Consider the following 23,414-nt stretch of genomic DNA (forward strand, 5'->3'; position numbering starts at 1 on the left):
GGAGCTTAGACTTCAACACCTGCACATTTTCACACCACTAGAATGACATGAAACAGAACAAAGGAAAAAGGGAGGGTATTCTATAAAGATGTTTTGAGACAGTTCTACCTTCTCTCCATCTCTTGAGTAGACGTGAGGGCTGGGCAGCCTCCGAAACTGTTTTACCATCCAACAAAACATTCTGTCCCAAGTACTAACCTCATTAGTCTGAAGACAATTAATGAAGACTCAATTAAGGGCGTCAATGCTATTGCCTTTGTGAAATGCGAAAAGATGTTTACATTTTTTCAATTTAGCATGCTTTTTCCCTCAGCCTCGGTAGTTCAGTGGTGATGAGGATAGATGTGATGAGGTGGTGTTTACATTTTTTGTCAAGCCTGACACGAGGCAGGTCTATTGTAGAATGGCCAGCTTGGACATATGTGCAGTCCTCTACCTTCTAAAGAGAGCATTGGTAATGCAAAGGACAAAGGAATAAAGGCTTTAGGAGAACAAGTGTTTTTTTCCGTGAACTCTAGATGCTTAAAGCATATATAAAACCTAAAATTCAAGCCAAACTAAAGCGGACATCCAGGAATTGCGCTCCCCTGTCTAATACCCAAGATGTGTGCCAGTCAAGGAGCTTAGATTTCAACACCTGCAAATTTTCACACCACTAGAAGGGCATGAAACACAACAAAGGAAAAAGGGAAGGTATGCTATAAAGATGATTTAAGACACTTCTACCTTCTTTCCATCTCTTGAGTAGACACGAGGGATGGGCAGTTTCCGAAACTGTTTTACCTTTCAGCAAAACATTCTGTCCCAAGTACAAATGTCATTAGTGCGACTGTCCAGTGGTGCAGTGGAACACAATGTGGGCATTGGTAGTTCAGTGGTGATGAGGTTAGTGTTGGGTTTAGTACGTAGTACTGATGGACCATCAAAAAACATTCTGTCTACACGCGATGGCGTCTTCAATGGAACTCCTTTCTCCGGCACATGGGCATTGGTGGTTCAGTGGTCGAATTCTCGCCTCTGCATCTGCAAATTCTCACCCCACTAGAATGGCATGAAACACAACAAAGGGAAAAAGGAAGGTATGCTATAAAGATGATTTAAGACACTTCTACCTTCTCTCCATCTCTTGAGTAGACACGAGGGTTGGGCAGTTTTCGAAACTGTTTTACCTTTCAGCAAAACATTCTGTCCCAAGTACAAATGTCATTAGTGCGACTGTCCAGTGGTGCAGTGGAACACAATGTGGGCATTGGTAGTTCAGTGGTGATGAGGTTAGTATGTGGTTTAGTATGTAGTACTGATGGACCATCAAGAAAAAGATTCTGTCTACACGCGATGGCGTCTTCAATGGAACTCCTTTTTCCAACACGTGGGCATTGGTGGTTCAGCGGTCGTATTCTCGCCTGCTACGCGGGAGACCCGGGTTCGATTCCCGGCCAATGCAAGCACCTCTTTAAAAGTCTCACAACTCAAAATGAGCGCAGCTTGACTGACTGATATGCAGTAACAGAGGTCTCAGCCTTCTATTTATTCTCAGGACAATTAATGAAGACCCAATTAAGTGTGTCAATGCTATTGTCTTTATGAAATGCGAAAAGGTGATTACAATTGTTTTTCAATTTAGCAGGCGCATTCCCTCAGCCTCGTTGGCGCAGTTGGCAGCGCGTCAGTCTCATAATCTGAAGGTCGTGAGTTCAAGCCTCACACGAGGCAGGTTTTTCGTAGAATGGACAGCTTCGACATATGTGCGGTCCTCTACCTTCCAGAGACAGCATTGGTCTATAGAACTCCTTTTTCCAACACGTGGGCATTGGTGGTTCAGTGGTCGAATTCTCGCCTGCCACGCGGGAGACCCGGGTTCGATTCCCGGCCAATGCAAGCACCTCTTTAAAAGTCTCACAACTCACCTTTCAACAAAACATTCTGTCCCAAGTACAAATGTCATTAGTGCGACTGTCCAGTGGTGCAGTGGAACACAATGTGGGCATTGGTAGTTCAGTGGTGATGAGGTTAGTATGTGGTTTAGTATGTAGTACTGATGGACCATCAAGAAAAAGATTCTGTCTACACGCGATGGCGTCTTCAATGGAACTCCTTTTTCCAACACGTGGGCATTGGTGGTTCAGTGGTCGAATTCTCGCCTGCCACGCGGGAGACCCGGGTTCGATTCCCGGCCAATGCAAGCACCTCTTTAAAAGTCTCACAACTCAAAATGAGCGCAGCTTGACTGACTGATATGCAGTAACAGAGGTCTCAGCCTTCTATTTATTCTCAGGACAATTAATGAAGACCCAATTAAGTGTGTCAATGCTATTGTCTTTATGAAATGCGAAAAGGTGTTTACAATTGTTTTTCAATTTAGCATGCGCATTCCCTCAGCCTCGTTGGCGCAGTTGGCAGCGTGTCAGTCTCATAATCTGAAGGTCGTGAGTTCAAGCCTCACACGAGGCAGGTTTTTCGTAGAATGGACAGCTTCGACATATGTGCGGTCCTCTACCTTCCAGAGACAGCATTGGTAATCCAAAGGTCAAAGGAATAAAGTCTTCAGCACAACAAGTGTTCTTTCCGTGAACTCCAGCTCCCCTCTCTAGTACCGAGACTTGTGCCAGTCAAGGAGCTTAGACTTCAACACCTGCACATTTTCACACCACTAGAATGACATGAAACAGAACAAAGGAAAAAGGGAGGGTATGCTATAAAGATGTTTTGAGACAGTTCTACCTTCTCTCCATCTCTTGAGTAGACGTGAGGGCTGGGGAGCCTCCGAAACTGTTTTACAACAAAACATTCTGTCCCAAGTACTAACCTCATTAGTCTGAAGACAATTAATGAAGACTCAATTAAGGGCGTCAATGCTATTGCCTTTGTGAAATGCGAAAAGATGTTTACATTTTTTCAATTTAGCATGCTTTTTCCCTCAGCCTCGGAAGTTCAGTGGTGATGAGGATAGATGTGATGAGGTGTTTACATTTTTTGTCAAGCCTGACACGAGGCAGGTCTATTGTAGAATGGCCAGCTTGGACATATGTGCAGTCCTCTACCTTCTAGAGAGAGCATTGGTAATGCAAAGGACAAAGGAATAAAGGCTTTAGGAGAACAAGTGTTTTTTTCCGTGAACTCTAGATGCTTAAAGCATATATAAAACCTAAAATTCAAGCCGAACTAAAGCGGACATCCAGGAATTGCGCTCCCCTGTCTAATACCCAAGATGTGTGCCAGTCAAGGAGCTTAGATTTCAACACCTGCAAATTTTCACACCACTAGAAGGGCATGAAACACAACAAAAGAAAAAGGGAAGGTATGCTATAAAGATGTTTTAAAACATTTCTACCTTCTCTCCATCTCTTGAGTAGACGTGATGGGTGGACAGCTTCCGAAACAGTTTTCCAACAAAACATTCTGTCCCAAGTACTAACTTCATTAGTGTGACTGTCCAGAGGTGCAGTGGAACACAATGTGGGCATTGGTAGTTCAGTGGTGATGAGGTTAGTGTTGGGTTTAGTACGTAGTACTGATGGACCATCAAAAAACATTCTGTCTACACGCGATGGCGTCTTCAATGGAACTCCTTTCTCCGGCACATGGGCATTGGTGGTTCAGTGGTCGAATTCTCGCCTCTGCATCTGCAAATTCTCACCCCACTAGAATGGCATGAAACACAACAAAGGGAAAAAGGAAGGTATGCTATAAAGATGATTTATGACACTTCTACCTTCTCTCCATCTCTTGAGTAGACACGAGGGTTGGGCAGTTTCCGAAACTGTTTTACCTTTCAGCAAAACATTCTGTCCCAAGTACAAAAAAGATTCTGTCTACACGCGATGGCGTCTTCAATGGAACTCCTTTTTCCAACACGTGGGCATTGGTGGTTCAGTGGTCGAATTCTCGCCTGCCACGCGGGAGACCCGGGTTCGATCCCGGCCAATGCAAGCACCTCTTTAAAAGTCTCACAACTCAAAATGAGCGCAGCTTGACTGACTGATATGCAGTAACAGAGGTCTCAGCCTTCTATTTATTCTCAGGACAATTAATGAAGACCCAATTAAGTGTGTCAATGCTATTGTCTTTATGAAATGTGAAAAGGTGTTTACAATTGTTTTTCAATTTAGCAGGCGCATTCCCTCAGCCTCGTTGGCGCAGTTGGCAGCGTGTCAGTCTCATAATCTGAAGGTCGTGAGTTCAAGCCTCACACGAGGCAGGTTTTTCGTAGAATGGACAGCTTCGACATATGTGCGGTCCTCTACCTTCCAGAGACAGCATTGGTAATCCAAAGGTCAAAGGAATAAAGTCTTCAGCACAACAAGTGTTCTTTCCGTGAACTCCAGCTCCCCTCTCTAGTACCGAGACTTGTGCCAGTCAAGGAGCTTAGACTTCAACACCTGCACATTTTCACACCACTAGAATGACATGAAACAGAACAAAGGAAAAAGGGAGGGTATGCTATAAAGATGTTTTGAGACAGTTCTACCTTCTCTCCATCTCTTGAGTAGACGTGAGGGCTGGGCAGCCTCCGAAACTGTTTTACAACAAAACATTCTGTCCCAAGTACTAACCTCATTAGTCTGAAGACAATTAATGAAGACTCAATTAAGGGCGTCAATGCTATTGCCTTTGTGAAATGCGAAAAGATGTTTACATTTTTTCAATTTAGCATGCTTTTTCCCTCAGCCTCGGAAGTTCAGTGGTGATGAGGATAGATGTGATGAGGTGTTTACATTTTTTGTCAAGCCTGACACGAGGCAGGTCTATTGTAGAATGGCCAGCTTGGACATATGTGCAGTCCTCTACCTTCTAGAGAGAGCATTGGTAATGCAAAGGACAAAGGAATAAAGGCTTTAGGAGAACAAGTGTTTTTTTCCGTGAACTCTAGATGCTTAAAGCATATATAAAACCTAAAATTCAAGCCGAACTAAAGCGGACATCCAGGAATTGCGCTCCCCTGTCTAATACCCAAGATGTGTGCCAGTCAAGGAGCTTAGATTTCAGCACCTGCAAATTTTCACACCACTAGAAGGGCATGAAACACAACAAAAGAAAAAGGGAAGGTATGCTATAAAGAAACTGTTTTACCATCCAACAAAACATTCTGTCCCAAGTACTAACCTCAATAGTCTGAAGACAATTAATGAAGACTCAATTAAGGGCGTCAATGCTATTGCCTTTGTGAAATGCGAAAAGATGTTTACATTTTTTCAATTTAGCATGCTTTTTCCCTCAGCCTCGGTAGTTCAGTGGTGATGAGGATAGATGTGATGAGGTGTTTACATTTTTTGTCAAGCCTGACACGAGGCAGGTCTATTGTAGAATGGCCAGCTTGGACATATGTGCGGTCCTCTACCTTCCAGAGACAGCATTGGTAATCCAAAGGTCAAAGGAATAAAGTCTTCAGCACAACAAGTGTTCTTTCCGTGAACTCCAGCTCCCCTCTCTAGTACCGAGATTTGTGCCAGTCAAGGAGCTTAGACTTCAACACCTGCACATTTTCACACCACTAGAATGACATGAAACAGAACAAAGGAAAAAGGGAGGGTATTCTATAAAGATGTTTTGAGACAGTTCTACCTTCTCTCCATCTCTTGAGTAGACGTGAGGGCTGGGCAGCCTCCGAAACTGTTTTACCATCCAACAAAACATTCTGTCCCAAGTACTAACCTCATTAGTCTGAAGACAATTAATGAAGACTCAATTAAGGGCGTCAATGCTATTGCCTTTGTGAAATGCGAAAAGATGTTTACATTTTTTCAATTTAGCATGCTTTTTCCCTCAGCCTCGGTAGTTCAGTGGTGATGAGGATAGATGTGATGAGGTGGTGTTTACATTTTTTGTCAAGCCTGACACGAGGCAGGTCTATTGTAGAATGGCCAGCTTGGACATATGTGCAGTCCTCTACCTTCTAGAGAGAGCATTGGTAATGCAAAGGACAAAGGAATAAAGGCTTTAGGAGAACAAGTGTTTTTTTCCGTGAACTCTAGATGCTTAAAGCATATATAAAACCTAAAATTCAAGCCAAACTAAAGCGGACATCCAGGAATTGCGCTCCCCTGTCTAATACCCAAGATGTGTGCCAGTCAAGGAGCTTAGATTTCAACACCTGCAAATTTTCACACCACTAGAAGGGCATGAAACAGAACAAAGGAAAAAGGGAAGGTATGCTATAAAGATGTTTTAAGACATTTCTACCTTCTCTCCATCTGTTGAGTAGACGTGATGGGTGGACAGCTTCCGAAACAGTTTTACCTTTCAACAAAACATTCTGTCCCAAGTACAAATGTCATTAGTGCGACTGTCCAGTGGTGCAGTGGAACACAATGTGGGCATTGGTAGTTCAGTGGTGATGAGGTTAGTATGTGGTTTAGTACGTAGTACTGATGGACCATCAAAAAACATTCTGTCTACACGCGATGGCGTCTTCAATGGAACTCCTTTCTCCGGCACATGGGCATTGGTGGTTCAGTGGTCGAATTCTCGCCTCTGCATCTGCAAATTCTCACCCCACTAGAATGGCATGAAACACAACAAAGGGAAAAAGGAAGGTATGCTATAAAGATGATTTAAGACACTTCTACCTTCTCTCCATCTCTTGAGTAGACACGAGGGTTGGGCAGTTTCCGAAACTGTTTTACCTTTCAGCAAAACATTCTGTCCCAAGTACAAATGTCATTAGTGCGACTGTCCAGTGGTGCAGTGGAACACAATGTGGGCATTGGTAGTTCAGTGGTGATGAGGTTAGTATGTGGTTTAGTATGTAGTACTGATGGACCATCAAGAAAAAGATTCTGTCTACACGCGATGGCGTCTTCAATGGAACTCCTTTTTCCAACACGTGGGCATTGGTGGTTCAGTGGTCGAATTCTCGCCTGCCACGCGGGAGACCCGGGTTCGATTCCCGGCCAATGCAAGCACCTCTTTAAAAGTCTCACAACTCAAAATGAGTGCAGCTTGACTGACTGATATGCAGTAACAGAGGTCTCAGCCTTCTATTTATTCTCAGGACAATTAATGAAGACCCAATTAAGTGTGTCAATGCTATTGTCTTTATGAAATGCGAAAAGGTGTTTACAATTGTTTTTCAATTTAGCAGGCGCATTCCCTCAGCCTCGTTGGCGCAGTTGGCAGCGTGTCAGTCTCATAATCTGAAGGTCGTGAGTTCAAGCCTCACACGAGGCAGGTTTTTCGTAGAATGGACAGCTTCGACATATGTGCGGTCCTCTACCTTCCAGAGACAGCATTGGTAATCCAAAGGTCAAAGGAATAAAGTCTTCAGCACAACAAGTGTTCTTTCCGTGAACTCCAGCTCCCCTCTCTAGTACCGAGACTTGTGCCAGTCAAGGAGCTTAGACTTCAACACCTGCACATTTTCACACCACTAGAATGACATGAAACAGAACAAAGGAAAAAGGGAGGGTATTCTATAAAGATGTTTTGAGACAGTTCTACCTTCTCTCCATCTCTTGAGTAGACGTGAGGGCTGGGCAGCCTCCGAAACTGTTTTACAACAAAACATTCTGTCCCAAGTACTAACCTCATTAGTCTGAAGACAATTAATGAAGACTCAATTAAGGGCGTCAATGCTATTGCCTTTGTGAAATGCGAAAAGATGTTTACATTTTTTCAATTTAGCATGCTTTTTCCCTCAGCCTCGGAAGTTCAGTGGTGATGAGGATAGATGTGATGAGGTGTTTACATTTTTTGTCAAGCCTGACACGAGGCAGGTCTATTGTAGAATGGCCAGCTTGGACATATGTGCAGTCCTCTACCTTCTAGAGAGAGCATTGGTAATGCAAAGGACAAAGGAATAAAGGCTTTAGGAGAACAAGTGTTTTTTTCCGTGAACTCTAGATGCTTAAAGCATATATAAAACCTAAAATTCAAGCCGAACTAAAGCGGACATCCAGGAATTGCGCTCCCCTGTCTAATACCCAAGATGTGTGCCAGTCAAGGAGCTTAGATTTCAACACCTGCAAATTTTCACACCACTAGAAGGGCATGAAACACAACAAATGAAAAAGGGAAGGTATGCTTTAAAGAAACTGTTTTACCATCCAACAAAACATTCTGTCCCAAGTACTAACCTCAATAGTCTGAAGACAATTAATGAAGACTCAATTAAGGGCGTCAATGCTATTGCCTTTGTGAAATGCGAAAAGATGTTTACATTTTTTCAATTTAGCATGCTTTTTCCCTCAGCCTCGGTAGTTCAGTGGTGATGAGGATAGATGTGATGAGGTGTTTACATTTTTTGTCAAGCCTGACACGAGGCAGGTCTATTGTAGAATGGCCAGCTTGGACATATGTGCGGTCCTCTACCTTCCAGAGACAGCATTGGTAATCCAAAGGTCAAAGGAATAAAGTCTTCAGCACAACAAGTGTTCTTTCCGTGAACTCCAGCTCCCCTCTCTAGTACCGAGATTTGTGCCAGTCAAGGAGCTTAGACTTCAACACCTGCACATTTTCACACCACTAGAATGACATGAAACAGAACAAAGGAAAAAGGGAGGGTATTCTATAAAGATGTTTTGAGACAGTTCTACCTTCTCTCCATCTCTTGAGTAGACGTGAGGGCTGGGCAGCCTCCGAAACTGTTTTACCATCCAACAAAACATTCTGTCCCAAGTACTAACCTCATTAGTCTGAAGACAATTAATGAAGACTCAATTAAGGGCGTCAATGCTATTGCCTTTGTGAAATGCGAAAAGATGTTTACATTTTTTCAATTTAGCATGCTTTTTCCCTCAGCCTCGGTAGTTCAGTGGTGATGAGGATAGATGTGATGAGGTGGTGTTTACATTTTTTGTCAAGCCTGACACGAGGCAGGTCTATTGTAGAATGGCCAGCTTGGACATATGTGCAGTCCTCTACCTTCTAGAGAGAGCATTGGTAATGCAAAGGACAAAGGAATAAAGGCTTTAGGAGAACAAGTGTTTTTTTCCGTGAACTCTAGATGCTTAAAGCATATATAAAACATAAAATTCAAGCCAAACTAAAGCGGACATCCAGGAATTGCGCTCCCCTGTCTAATACCCAAGATGTGTGCCAGTCAAGGAGCTTAGATTTCAACACCTGCAAATTTTCACACCACTAGAAGGGGATGAAACAGAACAAAGGAAAAAGGGAAGGTATGCTATAAAGATGTTTTAAGACATTTCTACCTTCTCTCCATCTGTTGAGTAGACGTGATGGGTGGACAGCTTCCGAAACAGTTTTACCTTTCAACAAAACATTCTGTCCCAAGTACAAATGTCATTAGTGCGACTGTCCAGTGGTGCAGTGGAACACAATGTGGGCATTGGTAGTTCAGTGGTGATGAGGTTAGTATGTGGTTTAGTACGTAGTACTGATGGACCATCAAAAAACATTCTGTCTACACGCGATGGCGTCTTCAATGGAACTCCTTTCTCCGGCACATGGGCATTGGTGGTTCAGTGGTCGAATTCTCGCCTCTGCATCTGCAAATTCTCACCCCACTAGAATGGCATGAAACACAACAAAGGGAAAAAGGAAGGTATGCTATAAAGATGATTTAAGACACTTCTACCTTCTCTCCATCTCTTGAGTAGACACGAGGGTTGGGCAGTTTCCGAAACTGTTTTACCTTTCAGCAAAACATTCTGTCCCAAGTACAAATGTCATTAGTGCGACTGTCCAGTGGTGCAGTGGAACACAATGTGGGCATTGGTAGTTCAGTGGTGATGAGGTTAGTATGTGGTTTAGTATGTAGTACTGATGGACCATCAAGAAAAAGATTCTGTCTACACGCGATGGCGTCTTCAATGGAACTCCTTTTTCCAACACGTGGGCATTGGTGGTTCAGTGGTCGAATTCTCGCCTGCCACGCGGGAGACCCGGGTTCGATTCCCGGCCAATGCAAGCACCTCTTTAAAAGTCTCACAACTCAAAATGAGTGCAGCTTGACTGACTGATATGCAGTAACAGAGGTCTCAGCCTTCTATTTATTCTCAGGACAATTAATGAAGACCCAATTAAGTGTGTCAATGCTATTGTCTTTATGAAATGCGAAAAGGTGTTTACAATTGTTTTTCAATTTAGCAGGCGCATTCCCTCAGCCTCGTTGGTGCAGTTGGCAGCGTGTCAGTCTCATAATCTGAAGGTCGTGAGTTCAAGCCTCACACGAGGCAGGTTTTTCGTAGAATGGACAGCTTCGACATATGTGCGGTCCTCTACCTTCCAGAGACAGCATTGGTAATCCAAAGGTCAAAGGAATAAAGTCTTCAGCACAACAAGTGTTCTTTCCGTGAACTCCAGCTCCCCTCTCTAGTACCGAGACTTGTGCCAGTCAAGGAGCTTAGACTTCAACACCTGCACATTTTCACACCACTAGAATGACATGAAACAGAACAAAGGAAAAAGGGAGGGTATTCTATAAAGATGTTTTGAGACAGTTCTACCTTCTCTCCATCTCTTGAGTAGACGTGAGGGCTGGGCAGCCTCCGAAACTGTTTTACAACAAAACATTCTGTCCCAAGTACTAACCTCATTAGTCTGAAGACAATTAATGAAGACTCAATTAAGGGCGTCAATGCTATTGCCTTTGTGAAATGCGAAAAGATGTTTACATTTTTTCAATTTAGCATGCTTTTTCCCTCAGCCTCGGAAGTTCAGTGGTGATGAGGATAGATGTGATGAGGTGTTTACATTTTTTGTCAAGCCTGACACGAGGCAGGTCTATTGTAGAATGGCCAGCTTGGACATATGTGCAGTCCTCTACCTTCTAGAGAGAGCATTGGTAATGCAAAGGACAAAGGAATAAAGGCTTTAGGAGAACAAGTGTTTTTTTCCGTGAACTCTAGATGCTTAAAGCATATATAAAACCTAAAATTCAAGCCGAACTAAAGCGGACATCCAGGAATTGCGCTCCCCTGTCTAATACCCAAGATGTGTGCCAGTCAAGGAGCTTAGATTTCAACACCTGCAAATTTTCACACCACTAGAAGGGCATGAAACACAACAAAAGAAAAAGGGAAGGTATGCTATAAAGAAACTGTTTTACCATCCAACAAAACATTCTGTCCCAAGTACTAACCTCAATAGTCTGAAGACAATTAATGAAGACTCAATTAAGGGCGTCAATGCTATTGCCTTTGTGAAATGCGAAAAGATGTTTACATTTTTTCAATTTAGCATGCTTTTTCCCTCAGCCTCGGTAGTTCAGTGGTGATGAGGATAGATGTGATGAGGTGTTTACATTTTTTGTCAAGCCTGACACGAGGCAGGTCTATTGTAGAATGGCCAGCTTGGACATATGTGCGGTCCTCTACCTTCCAGAGACAGCATTGGTAATCCAAAGGTCAAAGGAATAAAGTCTTCAGCACAACAAGTGTTCTTTCCGTGAACTCCAGCTCCCCTCTCTAGTACCGAGATTTGTGCCAGTCAAGGAGCTTAGACTTCAACACCTGCACATTTTCACACCACTAGAATGACATGAAACAGAACAAAGGAAAAAGGGAGGGTATTCTATAAAGATGTTTTGAGACAGTTCTACCTTCTCTCCATCTCTTGAGTAGACGTGAGGGCTGGGCAGCCTCCGAAACTGTTTTACCATCCAACAAAACATTCTGTCCCAAGTACTAACCTCATTAGTCTGAAGACAATTAATGAAGACTCAATTAAGGGCGTCAATGCTATTGCCTTTGTGAAATGCGAAAAGATGTTTACATTTTTTCAATTTAGCATGCTTTTTCCCTCAGCCTCGGTAGTTCAGTGGTGATGAGGATAGATGTGATGAGGTGGTGTTTACATTTTTTGTCAAGCCTGACACGAGGCAGGTCTATTGTAGAATGGCCAGCTTGGACATATGTGCAGTCCTCTACCTTCTAGAGAGAGCATTGGTAATGCAAAGGACAAAGGAATAAAGGCTTTAGGAGAACAAGTGTTTTTTTCCGTGAACTCTAGATGCTTAAAGCATATATAAAACCTAAAATTCAAGCCAAACTAAAGCGGACATCCAGGAATTGCGCTCCCCTGTCTAATACCCAAGATGTGTGCCAGTCAAGGAGCTTAGATTTCAACACCTGCAAATTTTCACACCACTAGAAGGGCATGAAACAGAACAAAGGAAAAAGGGAAGGTATGCTATAAAGATGTTTTAAGACATTTCTACCTTCTCTCCATCTGTTGAGTAGACGTGATGGGTGGACAGCTTCCGAAACAGTTTTACCTTTCAACAAAACATTCTGTCCCAAGTACAAATGTCATTAGTGCGACTGTCCAGTGGTGCAGTGGAACACAATGTGGGCATTGGTAGTTCAGTGGTGATGAGGTTAGTATGTGGTTTAGTACGTAGTACTGATGGACATTCAAAAAACATTATGTCTACACGCAATGGCGTCTTCAATGGAACTCCTTTCTCCGGCACATGGGCATTGGTGGTTCAGTGGTCGAATTCTCGCCTCTGCATCTGCAAATTCTCACCCCACTAGAATGGCATGAAACACAACAAAGGGAAAAAGGAAGGTATGCTATAAAGATGATTTAAGACACTTCTACCTTCTCTCCATCTCTTGAGTAGACACGAGGGTTGGGCAGTTTCCGAAACTGTTTTACCTTTCAGCAAAACATTCTGTCCCAAGTACAAATGTCATTAGTGCGACTGTCCAGTGGTGCAGTGGAACACAATGTGGGCATTGGTAGTTCAGTGGTGATGAGGTTAGTATGTGGTTTAGTATGTAGTACTGATGGACCATCAAGAAAAAGATTCTGTCTACACGCGATGGCGTCTTCAATGGAACTCCTTTTTCCAACACGTGGGCATTGGTGGTCCAGTGGTCGAATTCTCGCCTGCCACGCGGGAGACCCGGGTTCGATTCCCGGCCAATGCAAGCACCTCTTTAAAAGTCTCACAACTCAAAATGAGCGCAGCTTGACTGACTGATATGCAGTAACAGAGGTCTCAGCCTTCTATTTATTCTCAGGACAATTAATGAAGACCCAATTAAGTGTGTCAATGCTATTGTCTTTATGAAATGCGAAAAGGTGTTTACAATTGTTTTTCAATTTAGCAGGGGCATTCCCTCAGCCTCGTTGGCGCAGTTGGCAGCGCGTCAGTCTCATAATCTGAAGGTCGTGAGTTCAAGCCTCACACGAGGCAGGTTTTTCGTAGAATGGACAGCTTCGACATATGTGCGGTCCTCTACCTTCCAGAGACAGCATTGGTAATCCAAAGGTCAAAGGAATAAAGTCTTCAGCACAACAAGTGTTCTTTCCGTGAACTCCAGCTCCCCTCTCTAGTACCGAGACTTGTGCCAGTCAAGGAGCTTAGACTTCAACACCTGCACATTTTCACACCACTAGAATGACATGAAACAGAACAAAGGAAAAAGGGAGGGTATTCTATAAAGATGTTTTGAGACAGTTCTACCTTCTCTCCATCTCTTGAGTAGACTTGAGGGCTGGGCAGCCTCCGAAACTGTTTTACAACAAAACATTCTGTCCCAAGTACTAACCTCAATAGTCTGAAGACAATTAATGAAGACTCAATTAAGGGCGTCAATGCTATTGCCTTTGTGAAATGCGAAAAGATGTTTACATTTTTTCAATTTAGCATGCTTTTTCCCTCAGCCACGCTGAGGGTCACGTGTAGGTGATGAGGATAGATGTGATGAGGTGTTTACATTTTTTGTCAAGCCTGACACGAGGCAGGTCTATTGTAGAATGGCCAGCTTGGACATATGTGCAGTCCTCTACCTTCTAGAGAGAGCATTGGTAATGCAAAGGACAAAGGAATAAAGGCTTTAGGAGAACAAGTGTTTTTTTCCGTGAACTCTAGATGCTTAAAGCATATATAAAACCTAAAATTCAAGCCGAACTAAAGCGGACATCCAGGAATTGCGCTCCCCTGTCTAATACCCAAGATGTGTGCCAGTCAAGGAGCTTAGATTTCAACACCTGCAAATTTTCACACCACTAGAAGGGCATGAAACACAACAAATGAAAAAGGGAAGGTATGCTTTAAAGAAACTGTTTTACCATCCAACAAAACATTCTGTCCCAAGTACTAACCTCAATAGTCTGAAGACAATTAATGAAGACTCAATTAAGGGCGTCAATGCTATTGCCTTTGTGAAATGCGAAAAGATGTTTACATTTTTTCAATTTAGCATGCTTTTTCCCTCAGCCTCGGTAGTTCAGTGGTGATGAGGATAGATGTGATGAGGTGTTTACATTTTTTGTCAAGCCTGACACGAGGCAGGTCTATTGTAGAATGGCCAGCTTGGACATATGTGCGGTCCTCTACCTTCCAGAGACAGCATTGGTAATCCAAAGGTCAAAGGAATAAAGTCTTCAGCACAACAAGTGTTCTTTCCGTGAACTCCAGCTCCCCTCTCTAGTACCGAGATTTGTGCCAGTCAAGGAGCTTAGACTTCAACACCTGCACATTTTCACACCACTAGAATGACATGAAACAGAACAAAGGAAAAAGGGAGGGTATTCTATAAAGATGTTTTGAGACAGTTCTACCTTCTCTCCATCTCTTGAGTAGACGTGAGGGCTGGGCAGCCTCCGAAACTGTTTTACCATCCAACAAAACATTCTGTCCCAAGTACTAACCTCATTAGTCTGAAGACAATTAATGAAGACTCAATTAAGGGCGTCAATGCTATTGCCTTTGTGAAATGCGAAAAGATGTTTACATTTTTTCAATTTAGCATGCTTTTTCCCTCAGCCTCGGTAGTTCAGTGGTGATGAGGATAGATGTGATGAGGTGGTGTTTACATTTTTTGTCAAGCCTGACACGAGGCAGGTCTATTGTAGAATGGCCAGCTTGGACATATGTGCAGTCCTCTACCTTCTAAAGAGAGCATTGGTAATGCAAAGGACAAAGGAATAAAGGCTTTAGGAGAACAAGTGTTTTTTTCCGTGAACTCTAGATGCTTAAAGCATATATAAAACATAAAATTCAAGCCAAACTAAAGCGGACATCCAGGAATTGCGCTCCCCTGTCTAATACCCAAGATGTGTGCCAGTCAAGGAGCTTAGATTTCAACACCTGCAAATTTTCACACCACTAGAAGGGCATGAAACAGAACAAAGGAAAAAGGGAAGGTATGCTATAAAGATGATTTAAGACACTTCTACCTTCTTTCCATCTCTTGAGTAGACACGAGGGATGGGCAGTTTCCGAAACTGTTTTACCTTTCAGCAAAACATTCTGTCCCAAGTACAAATGTCATTAGTGCGACTGTCCAGTGGTGCAGTGGAACACAATGTGGGCATTGGTAGTTCAGTGGTGATGAGGTTAGTGTTGGGTTTAGTACGTAGTACTGATGGACCATCAAAAAACATTCTGTCTACACGCGATGGCGTCTTCAATGGAACTCCTTTCTCCGGCACATGGGCATTGGTGGTTCAGTGGTCGAATTCTCGCCTCTGCATCTGCAAATTCTCACCCCACTAGAATGGCATGAAACACAACAAAGGGAAAAAGGAAGGTATGCTATAAAGATGATTTAAGACACTTCTACCTTCTCTCCATCTCTTGAGTAGACACGAGGGTTGGGCAGTTTTCGAAACTGTTTTACCTTTCAGCAAAACATTCTGTCCCAAGTACAAATGTCATTAGTGCGACTGTCCAGTGGTGCAGTGGAACACAATGTGGGCATTGGTAGTTCAGTGGTGATGAGGTTAGTATGTGGTTTAGTATGTAGTACTGATGGACCATCAAGAAAAAGATTCTGTCTACACGTGATGGCGTCTTCAATGGAACTCCTTTTTCCAACACGTGGGCATTGGTGGTTCAGCGGTCGAATTCTCGCCTGCTACGCGGGAGACCCGGGTTCGATTCCCGGCCAATGCAAGCACCTCTTTAAAAGTCTCACAACTCAAAATGAGCGCAGCTTGACTGACTGATATGCAGTAACAGAGGTCTCAGCCTTCTATTTATTCTCAGGACAATTAATGAAGACCCAATTAAGTGTGTCAATGCTATTGTCTTTATGAAATGCGAAAAGGTGATTACAATTGTTTTTCAATTTAGCAGGCGCATCCCCTCAGCCTCGTTGGCGCAGTTGGCAGCGCGTCAGTCTCATAATCTGAAGGTCGTGAGTTCAAGCCTCACACGAGGCAGGTTTTTCGTAGAATGGACAGCTTCGACATATGTGCGGTCCTCTACCTTCCAGAGACAGCATTGGTAATCCAAAGGTCAAAGGAATAAAGTCTTCAGCACAACAAGTGTTCTTTCCGTGAACTCCAGCTCCCCTCTCTAGTACCGAGACTTGTGCCAGTCAAGGAGCTTAGACTTCAACACCTGCACATTTTCACACCACTAGAATGACATGAAACAGAACAAAGGAAAAAGGGAGGGTATGCTATAAAGATGTTTTGAGACAGTTCTACCTTCTCTCCATCTCTTGAGTAGACTTGAGGGCTGGGCAGCCTCCGAAACTGTTTTACAACAAAACATTCTGTCCCAAGTACTAACCTCAATAGTCTGAAGACAATTAATGAAGACTCAATTAAGGGCGTCAATGCTATTGCCTTTGTGAAATGCGAAAAGATGTTTACATTTTTTCAATTTAGCATGCTTTTTCCCTCAGCCACGCTGAGGGTCACGTGTAGGTGATGAGGATAGATGTGATGAGGTGTTTACATTTTTTGTCAAGCCTGACACGAGGCAGGTCTATTGTAGAATGGCCAGCTTGGACATATGTGCAGTCCTCTACCTTCTAGAGAGAGCATTGGTAATGGAAAGGACAAAGGAATAAAGGCTTTAGGAGAACAAGTGTTTTTTTCCGTGAACTCTAGATGCTTAAAGCATATATAAAACCTAAAATTCAAGCCAAACTAAAGCGGACATCCAGGAATTGCGCTCCCCTGTCTAATACCCAAGCTGTGTGCCAGTCAAGGAGCTTAGATTTCAACACCTGCAAATTTTCACACCACTAGAAGGGCATGAAACAGAACAAAGGAAAAAGGGAAGGTATGCTATAAAGATGTTTTAAAACATTTCTACCTTCTCTCCATCTCTTGAGTAGACGTGATGGGTGGACAGCTTCCGAAACAGTTTTCCAACAAAACATTCTGTCCCAAGTACTAACTTCATTAGTGTGACTGTCCAGAGGTGCAGTGGAACACAATGTGGGCATTGGTAGTTCAGTGGTGATGAGGTTAGTGTTGGGTTTAGTACGTAGTACTGATGGACCATCAAAAAACATTGTGTCTACACGCGATGGCGTCTTCAATGGAACTCCTTTCTCCGGCACATGGGCATTGGTGGTTCAGTGGTCGAATTCTCGCCTCTGCATCTGCAAATTCTCACCCCACTAGAATGGCATGAAACACAACAAAGGGAAAAAGGAAGGTATGCTATAAAGATGATTTATGACACTTCTACCTTCTCTCCATCTCTTGAGTAGACACGAGGGTTGGGCAGTTTCCGAAACTGTTTTACCTTTCAGCAAAACATTCTGTCCCAAGTACAAAAAAGATTCTGTCTACACGCGATGGCGTCTTCAATGGAACTCCTTTTTCCAACACGTGGGCATTGGTGGTTCAGTGGTCGAATTCTCGCCTGCCACGCGGGAGACCCGGGTTCGATTCCCGGCCAATGCAAGCACCTCTTTAAAAGTCTCACAACTCAAAATGAGCGCAGCTTGACTGACTGATATGCAGTAACAGAGGTCTCAGCCTTCTATTTATTCTCAGGACAATTAATGAAGACCCAATTAAGTGTGTCAATGCTATTGTCTTTATGAAATGCGAAAAGGTGTTTACAATTGTTTTTCAATTTAGCAGGCGCATTCCCTCAGCCTCGTTGGCGCAGTTGGCAGCGTGTCAGTCTCATAATCTGAAGGTCGTGAGATCAAGCCTCACACGAGGCAGGTTTTTCGTAGAATGGACAGCTTCGACATATGTGCGGTCCTCTACCTTCCAGAGACAGCATTGGTAATCCAAAGGTCAAAGGAATAAAGTCTTCAGCACAACAAGTGTTCTTTCCGTGAACTCCAGCTCCCCTCTCTAGTACCGAGACTTGTGCCAGTCAAGGAGCTTAGACTTCAACACCTGCACATTTTCACACCACTAGAATGACATGAAACAGAACAAAGGAAAAAGGGAGGGTATGCTATAAAGATGTTTTGAGACAGTTCTACCTTCTCTCCATCTCTTGAGTAGACGTGAGGGCTGGGCAGCCTCCGAAACTGTTTTACAACAAAACATTCTGTCCCAAGTACTAACCTCATTAGTCTGAAGACAATTAATGAAGACTCAATTAAGGGCGTCAATGCTATTGCCTTTGTGAAATGCGAAAAGATGTTTACATTTTTTCAATTTAGCATGCTTTTTCCCTCAGCCTCGGAAGTTCAGTGGTGATGAGGATAGATGTGATGAGGTGTTTACATTTTTTGTCAAGCCTGACACGAGGCAGGTCTATTGTAGAATGGCCAGCTTGGACATATGTGCAGTCCTCTACCTTCTAGAGAGAGCATTGGTAATGCAAAGGACAAAGGAATAAAGGCTTTAGGAGAACAAGTGTTTTTTTCCGTGAACTCTAGATGCTTAAAGCATATATAAAACCTAAAATTCAAGCCGAACTAAAGCGGACATCCAGGAATTGCGCTCCCCTGTCTAATACCCAAGATGTGTGCCAGTCAAGGAGCTTAGATTTCAACACCTGCAAATTTTCACACCACTAGAAGGGCATGAAACACAACAAAAGAAAAAGGGAAGGTATGCTATAAAGAAACTGTTTTACCATCCAACAAAACATTCTGTCCCAAGTACTAACCTCAATAGTCTGAAGACAATTAATGAAGACTCAATTAAGGGCGTCAATGCTATTGCCTTTGTGAAATGCGAAAAGATGTTTACATTTTTTCAATTTAGCATGCTTTTTCCCTCAGCCTCGGTAGTTCAGTGGTGATGAGGATAGATGTGATGAGGTGTTTACATTTTTTGTCAAGCCTGACACGAGGCAGGTCTATTGTAGAATGGCCAGCTTGGACATATGTGCGGTCCTCTACCTTCCAGAGACAGCATTGGTAATCCAAAGGTCAAAGGAATAAAGTCTTCAGCACAACAAGTGTTCTTTCCGTGAACTCCAGCTCCCCTCTCTAGTACCGAGATTTGTGCCAGTCAAGGAGCTTAGACTTCAACACCTGCACATTATCACACCACTAGAATGACATGAAACAGAACAAAGGAAAAAGGGAGGGTATTCTATAAAGATGTTTTGAGACAGTTCTACCTTCTCTCCATCTCTTGAGTAGACGTGAGGGCTGGGCAGCCTCCGAAACTGTTTTACCATCCAACAAAACATTCTGTCCCAAGTACTAACCTCATTAGTCTGAAGACAATTAATGAAGACTCAATTAAGGGCGTCAATGCTATTGCCTTTGTGAAATGCGAAAAGATGTTTACATTTTTTCAATTTAGCATGCTTTTTCCCTCAGCCTCGGTAGTTCAGTGGTGATGAGGATAGATGTGATGAGGTGGTGTTTACATTTTTTGTCAAGCCTGACACGAGGCAGGTCTATTGTAGAATGGCCAGCTTGGACATATGTGCAGTCCTCTACCTTCTAGAGAGAGCATTGGTAATGCAAAGGACAAAGGAATAAAGGCTTTAGGAGAACAAGTGTTTTTTTCCGTGAACTCTAGATGCTTAAAGCATATATAAAACCTAAAATTCAAGCCAAACTAAAGCGGACATCCAGGAATTGCGCTCCCCTGTCTAATACCCAAGATGTGTGCCAGTCAAGGAGCTTAGATTTCAACACCTGCAAATTTTCACACCACTAGAAGGGCATGAAACAGAACAAAGGAAAAAGGGAAGGTATGCTATAAAGATGTTTTAAGACATTTCTACCTTCTCTCCATCTGTTGAGTAGACGTGATGGGTGGACAGCTTCCGAAACAGTTTTACCTTTCAACAAAACATTCTGTCCCAAGTACAAATGTCATTAGTGCGACTGTCCAGTGGTGCAGTGGAACACAATGTGGGCATTGGTAGTTCAGTGGTGATGAGGTTAGTATGTGGTTTAGTATGTAGTACTGATGGACCATCAAGAAAAAGATTCTGTCTACACGCGATGGCGTCTTCAATGGAACTCCTTTTTCCAACATGTGGGCATTGGTGGTTCAGTGGTCGAATTCTAGCCTGCCACGCGGGAGACCCGGGTTCGATTCCCGGCCAATGCAAGCACCTCTTTAAAAGTCTCACAACTCAAAATGAGCGCAGCTTGACTGACTGATATGCAGTAACAGAGGTCTCAGCCTTCTATTTATTCTCAGGACAATTAATGAAGACCCAATTAAGTGTGTCAATGCTATTGTCTTTATGAAATGCGAAAAGGTGTTTGGAAACAGTTTTCCATCAAAACATTCTGTCCCAAGTACTAACTTCATTAGTGTGACTGTCCAGAGGTGCAGTGGAACACAATGTGGGCATTGGTAGTTCAGTGGTGATGAGGTTAGTGTTGGGTTTAGTACGTAGTACTGATGGACCATCAAAAAACATTCTGTCTACACGCGATGGCGTCTTCAATGGAACTCCTTTCTCCGGCACATGGGCATTGGTGGTTCAGTGGTCGAATTCTCGCCTCTGCATCTGCAAATTCTCACCCCACTAGAATGGCATGAAACACAACAAAGGGAAAAAGGAAGGTATGCTATAAAGATGATTTAAGACACTTCTACCTTCTCTCCATCTCTTGAGTAGACACGAGGGTTGGGCAGTTTCCGAAACTGTTTTACCTTTCAGCAAAACATTCTGTCCCAAGTACAAAAAAGATTCTGTCTACACGCGATGGCGTCTTCAATGGAACTCCTTTTTCCAACACGTGGGCATTGGTGGTTCAGTGGTCGAATTCTCGCCTGCTACGCGGGAGACCCGGGTTCGATTCCCGGCCAATGCAAGCACCTCTTTAAAAGTCTCACAACTCAAAATGAGCGCAGCTTGACTGACTGATATGCAGTAACAGAGGTCTCAGCCTTCTATTTATTCTCAGGACAATTAATGAAGACCCAATTAAGTGTGTCAATGCTATTGTCTTTATGAAATGCGAAAAGGTGTTTACAATTGTTTTTCAATTTATCAGGCGCATTCCCTCAGCCTCGTTGGCGCAGTTGGCAGCGAGTCAGTCTCATAATCTGAAGGTCGTGAGTTCAAGCCTTACACGAGGCAGGTTTTTTGTAGAATGGACAGCTTCGACATATGTGCGGTCCTCTACCTTCCAGAGACAGCATTGGTAATCCAAAGGTCAAAGGAATAAAGTCTTCAGCACAACAAGTGTTCTTTCCGTGAACTCCAGCTCCCCTCTCTAGTACCGAGACTTGTGCCAGTCAAGGAGCTTAGACTTCAACACCTGCACATTTTCACACCACTAGAATGACATGAAACAGAACAAAGGAAAAAGGGAGGGTATGCTATAAAGATGTTTTGAGACAGTTCTACCTTCTCTCCATCTCTTGAGTAGACGTGAGGGCTGGGCAGCCTCCGAAACTGTTTTACAACAAAACATTCTGTCCCAAGTACTAACCTCATTAGTCTGAAGACAATTAATGAAGACTCAATTAAGGGCGTCAATGCTATTGCCTTTGTGAAATGCGAAAAGATGTTTACATTTTTTCAATTTAGCATGCTTTTTCCCTCAGCCTCGGAAGTTCAGTGGTGATGAGGATAGATGTGATGAGGTGTTTACATTTTTTGTCAAGCCTGACACGAGGCAGGTCTATTGTAGAATGGCCAGCTTGGACATATGTGCAGTCCTCTACCTTCTAGAGAGAGCATTGGTAATGCAAAGGACAAAGGAATAAAGGCTTTAGGAGAACAAGTGTTTTTTTCCGTGAACTCTAGATGCTTAAAGCATATATAAAACCTAAAATTCAAGCCGAACTAAAGCGGACATCCAGGAATTGCGCTCCCCTGTCTAATACCCAAGATGTGTGCCAGTCAAGGAGCTTAGATTTCAACACCTGCAAATTTTCACACCACTAGAAGGGCATGAAACACAACAAAAGAAAAAGGGAAGGTATGCTATAAAGAAACTGTTTTACCATCCAACAAAACATTCTGTCCCAAGTACTAACCTCAATAGTCTGAAGACAATTAATGAAGACTCAATTAAGGGCGTCAATGCTATTGCCTTTGTGAAATGCGAAAAGATGTTTACATTTTTTCAATTTAGCATGCTTTTTCCCTCAGCCTCGGTAGTTCAGTGGTGATGAGGATAGATGTGATGAGGTGTTTACATTTTTTGTCAAGCCTGACACGAGGCAGGTCTATTGTAGAATGGCCAGCTTGGACATATGTGCGGTCCTCTACCTTCCAGAGACAGCATTGGTAATCCAAAGGTCAAAGGAATAAAGTCTTCAGCACAACAAGTGTTCTTTCCGTGAACTCCAGCTCCCCTCTCTAGTACCGAGATTTGTGCCAGTCAAGGAGCTTAGACTTCAACACCTGCACATTTTCACACCACTAGAATGACATGAAACAGAACAAAGGAAAAAGGGAGGGTATTCTATAAAGATGTTTTGAGACAGTTCTACCTTCTCTCCATCTCTTGAGTAGACGTGAGGGCTGGGCAGCCTCCGAAACTGTTTTACCATCCAACAAAACATTCTGTCCCAAGTACTAACCTCATTAGTCTGAAGACAATTAATGAAGACTCAATTAAGGGCGTCAATGCTATTGCCTTTGTGAAATGCGAAAAGATGTTTACATTTTTTCAATTTAGCATGCTTTTTCCCTCAGCCTCGGTAGTTCAGTGGTGATGAGGATAGATGTGATGAGGTGGTGTTTACATTTTTTGTCAAGCCTGACACGAGGCAGGTCTATTGTAGAATGGCCAGCTTGGACATATGTGCAGTCCTCTACCTTCTAGAGAGAGCATTGGTAATGCAAAGGACAAAGGAATAAAGGCTTTAGGAGAACAAGTGTTTTTTTCCGTGAACTCTAGATGCTTAAAGCATATATAAAACCTAAAATTCAAGCCAAACTAAAGCGGACATCCAGGAATTGCGCTCCCCTGTCTAATACCCAAGCTGTGTGCCAGTCAAGGAGCTTAGATTTCAACACCTGCAAATTTTCACACCACTAGAAGGGCATGAAACAGAACAAAGGAAAAAGGGAAGGTATGCTATAAAGATGTTTTAAAACATTTCTACCTTCTCTCCATCTCTTGAGTAGACGTGATGGGTGGACAGCTTCCGAAACAGTTTTCCAACAAAACATTCTGTCCCAAGTACTAACTTCATTAGTGTGACTGTCCAGAGGTGCAGTGGAACACAATGTGGGCATTGGTAGTTCAGTGGTGATGAGGTTAGTGTTGGGTTTAGTACGTAGTACTGATGGACCATCAAAAAACATTCTGTCTACACGCGATGGCGTCTTCAATGGAACTCCTTTATCCGGCACATGGGCATTGGTGGTTCAGTGGTCGAATTCTCGCCTCTGCATCTGCAAA

The 23,414-nt window shown here is 43.1% G+C and overlaps 13 non-coding genes across 13 annotated transcripts; all 13 read left to right on the forward strand.

Annotated features, from left to right (window-relative positions):
• Window positions 1-1,640: 1,640 nt before the first annotated feature.
• On the forward strand, window positions 1,641-1,713 carry trnam-cau (transfer RNA methionine (anticodon CAU)). The gene has a single exon. It is a non-coding gene; the product is annotated as a tRNA-Met (tRNA).
• A 94-nt stretch (window positions 1,714-1,807) lies between these two features.
• Window positions 1,808-1,878, forward strand: trnag-gcc (transfer RNA glycine (anticodon GCC)). The gene has a single exon. It is a non-coding gene; the product is annotated as a tRNA-Gly (tRNA).
• A 233-nt stretch (window positions 1,879-2,111) lies between these two features.
• Window positions 2,112-2,182, forward strand: trnag-gcc (transfer RNA glycine (anticodon GCC)). The gene has a single exon. It is a non-coding gene; the product is annotated as a tRNA-Gly (tRNA).
• Window positions 2,183-2,378: 196 nt separating this feature from the next.
• trnam-cau (transfer RNA methionine (anticodon CAU)) lies at window positions 2,379-2,451 on the forward strand. Its single transcript has one exon. It is a non-coding gene; the product is annotated as a tRNA-Met (tRNA).
• Window positions 2,452-4,125: 1,674 nt separating this feature from the next.
• Window positions 4,126-4,198, forward strand: trnam-cau (transfer RNA methionine (anticodon CAU)). The gene has a single exon. It is a non-coding gene; the product is annotated as a tRNA-Met (tRNA).
• A 2,629-nt stretch (window positions 4,199-6,827) lies between these two features.
• Window positions 6,828-6,898, forward strand: trnag-gcc (transfer RNA glycine (anticodon GCC)). The gene has a single exon. It is a non-coding gene; the product is annotated as a tRNA-Gly (tRNA).
• Window positions 6,899-7,094: 196 nt separating this feature from the next.
• On the forward strand, window positions 7,095-7,167 carry trnam-cau (transfer RNA methionine (anticodon CAU)). Its single transcript has one exon. It is a non-coding gene; the product is annotated as a tRNA-Met (tRNA).
• Window positions 7,168-9,796: 2,629 nt separating this feature from the next.
• Window positions 9,797-9,867, forward strand: trnag-gcc (transfer RNA glycine (anticodon GCC)). Its single transcript has one exon. It is a non-coding gene; the product is annotated as a tRNA-Gly (tRNA).
• A 196-nt stretch (window positions 9,868-10,063) lies between these two features.
• Window positions 10,064-10,136, forward strand: trnam-cau (transfer RNA methionine (anticodon CAU)). Its single transcript has one exon. It is a non-coding gene; the product is annotated as a tRNA-Met (tRNA).
• Window positions 10,137-13,032: 2,896 nt separating this feature from the next.
• Window positions 13,033-13,105, forward strand: trnam-cau (transfer RNA methionine (anticodon CAU)). The gene has a single exon. It is a non-coding gene; the product is annotated as a tRNA-Met (tRNA).
• A 2,902-nt stretch (window positions 13,106-16,007) lies between these two features.
• Window positions 16,008-16,080, forward strand: trnam-cau (transfer RNA methionine (anticodon CAU)). Its single transcript has one exon. It is a non-coding gene; the product is annotated as a tRNA-Met (tRNA).
• A 1,414-nt stretch (window positions 16,081-17,494) lies between these two features.
• On the forward strand, window positions 17,495-17,565 carry trnag-gcc (transfer RNA glycine (anticodon GCC)). The gene has a single exon. It is a non-coding gene; the product is annotated as a tRNA-Gly (tRNA).
• Window positions 17,566-17,761: 196 nt separating this feature from the next.
• Window positions 17,762-17,834, forward strand: trnam-cau (transfer RNA methionine (anticodon CAU)). Its single transcript has one exon. It is a non-coding gene; the product is annotated as a tRNA-Met (tRNA).
• Window positions 17,835-23,414: the final 5,580 nt, after the last annotated feature.

The sequence above is a fragment of the Channa argus genome, unplaced genomic scaffold, assembly GCF_033026475.1.
Source record: "Channa argus isolate prfri unplaced genomic scaffold, Channa argus male v1.0 Contig022, whole genome shotgun sequence".
NCBI classification, from domain to species: Eukaryota; Metazoa; Chordata; class Actinopteri; order Anabantiformes; family Channidae; genus Channa; species Channa argus.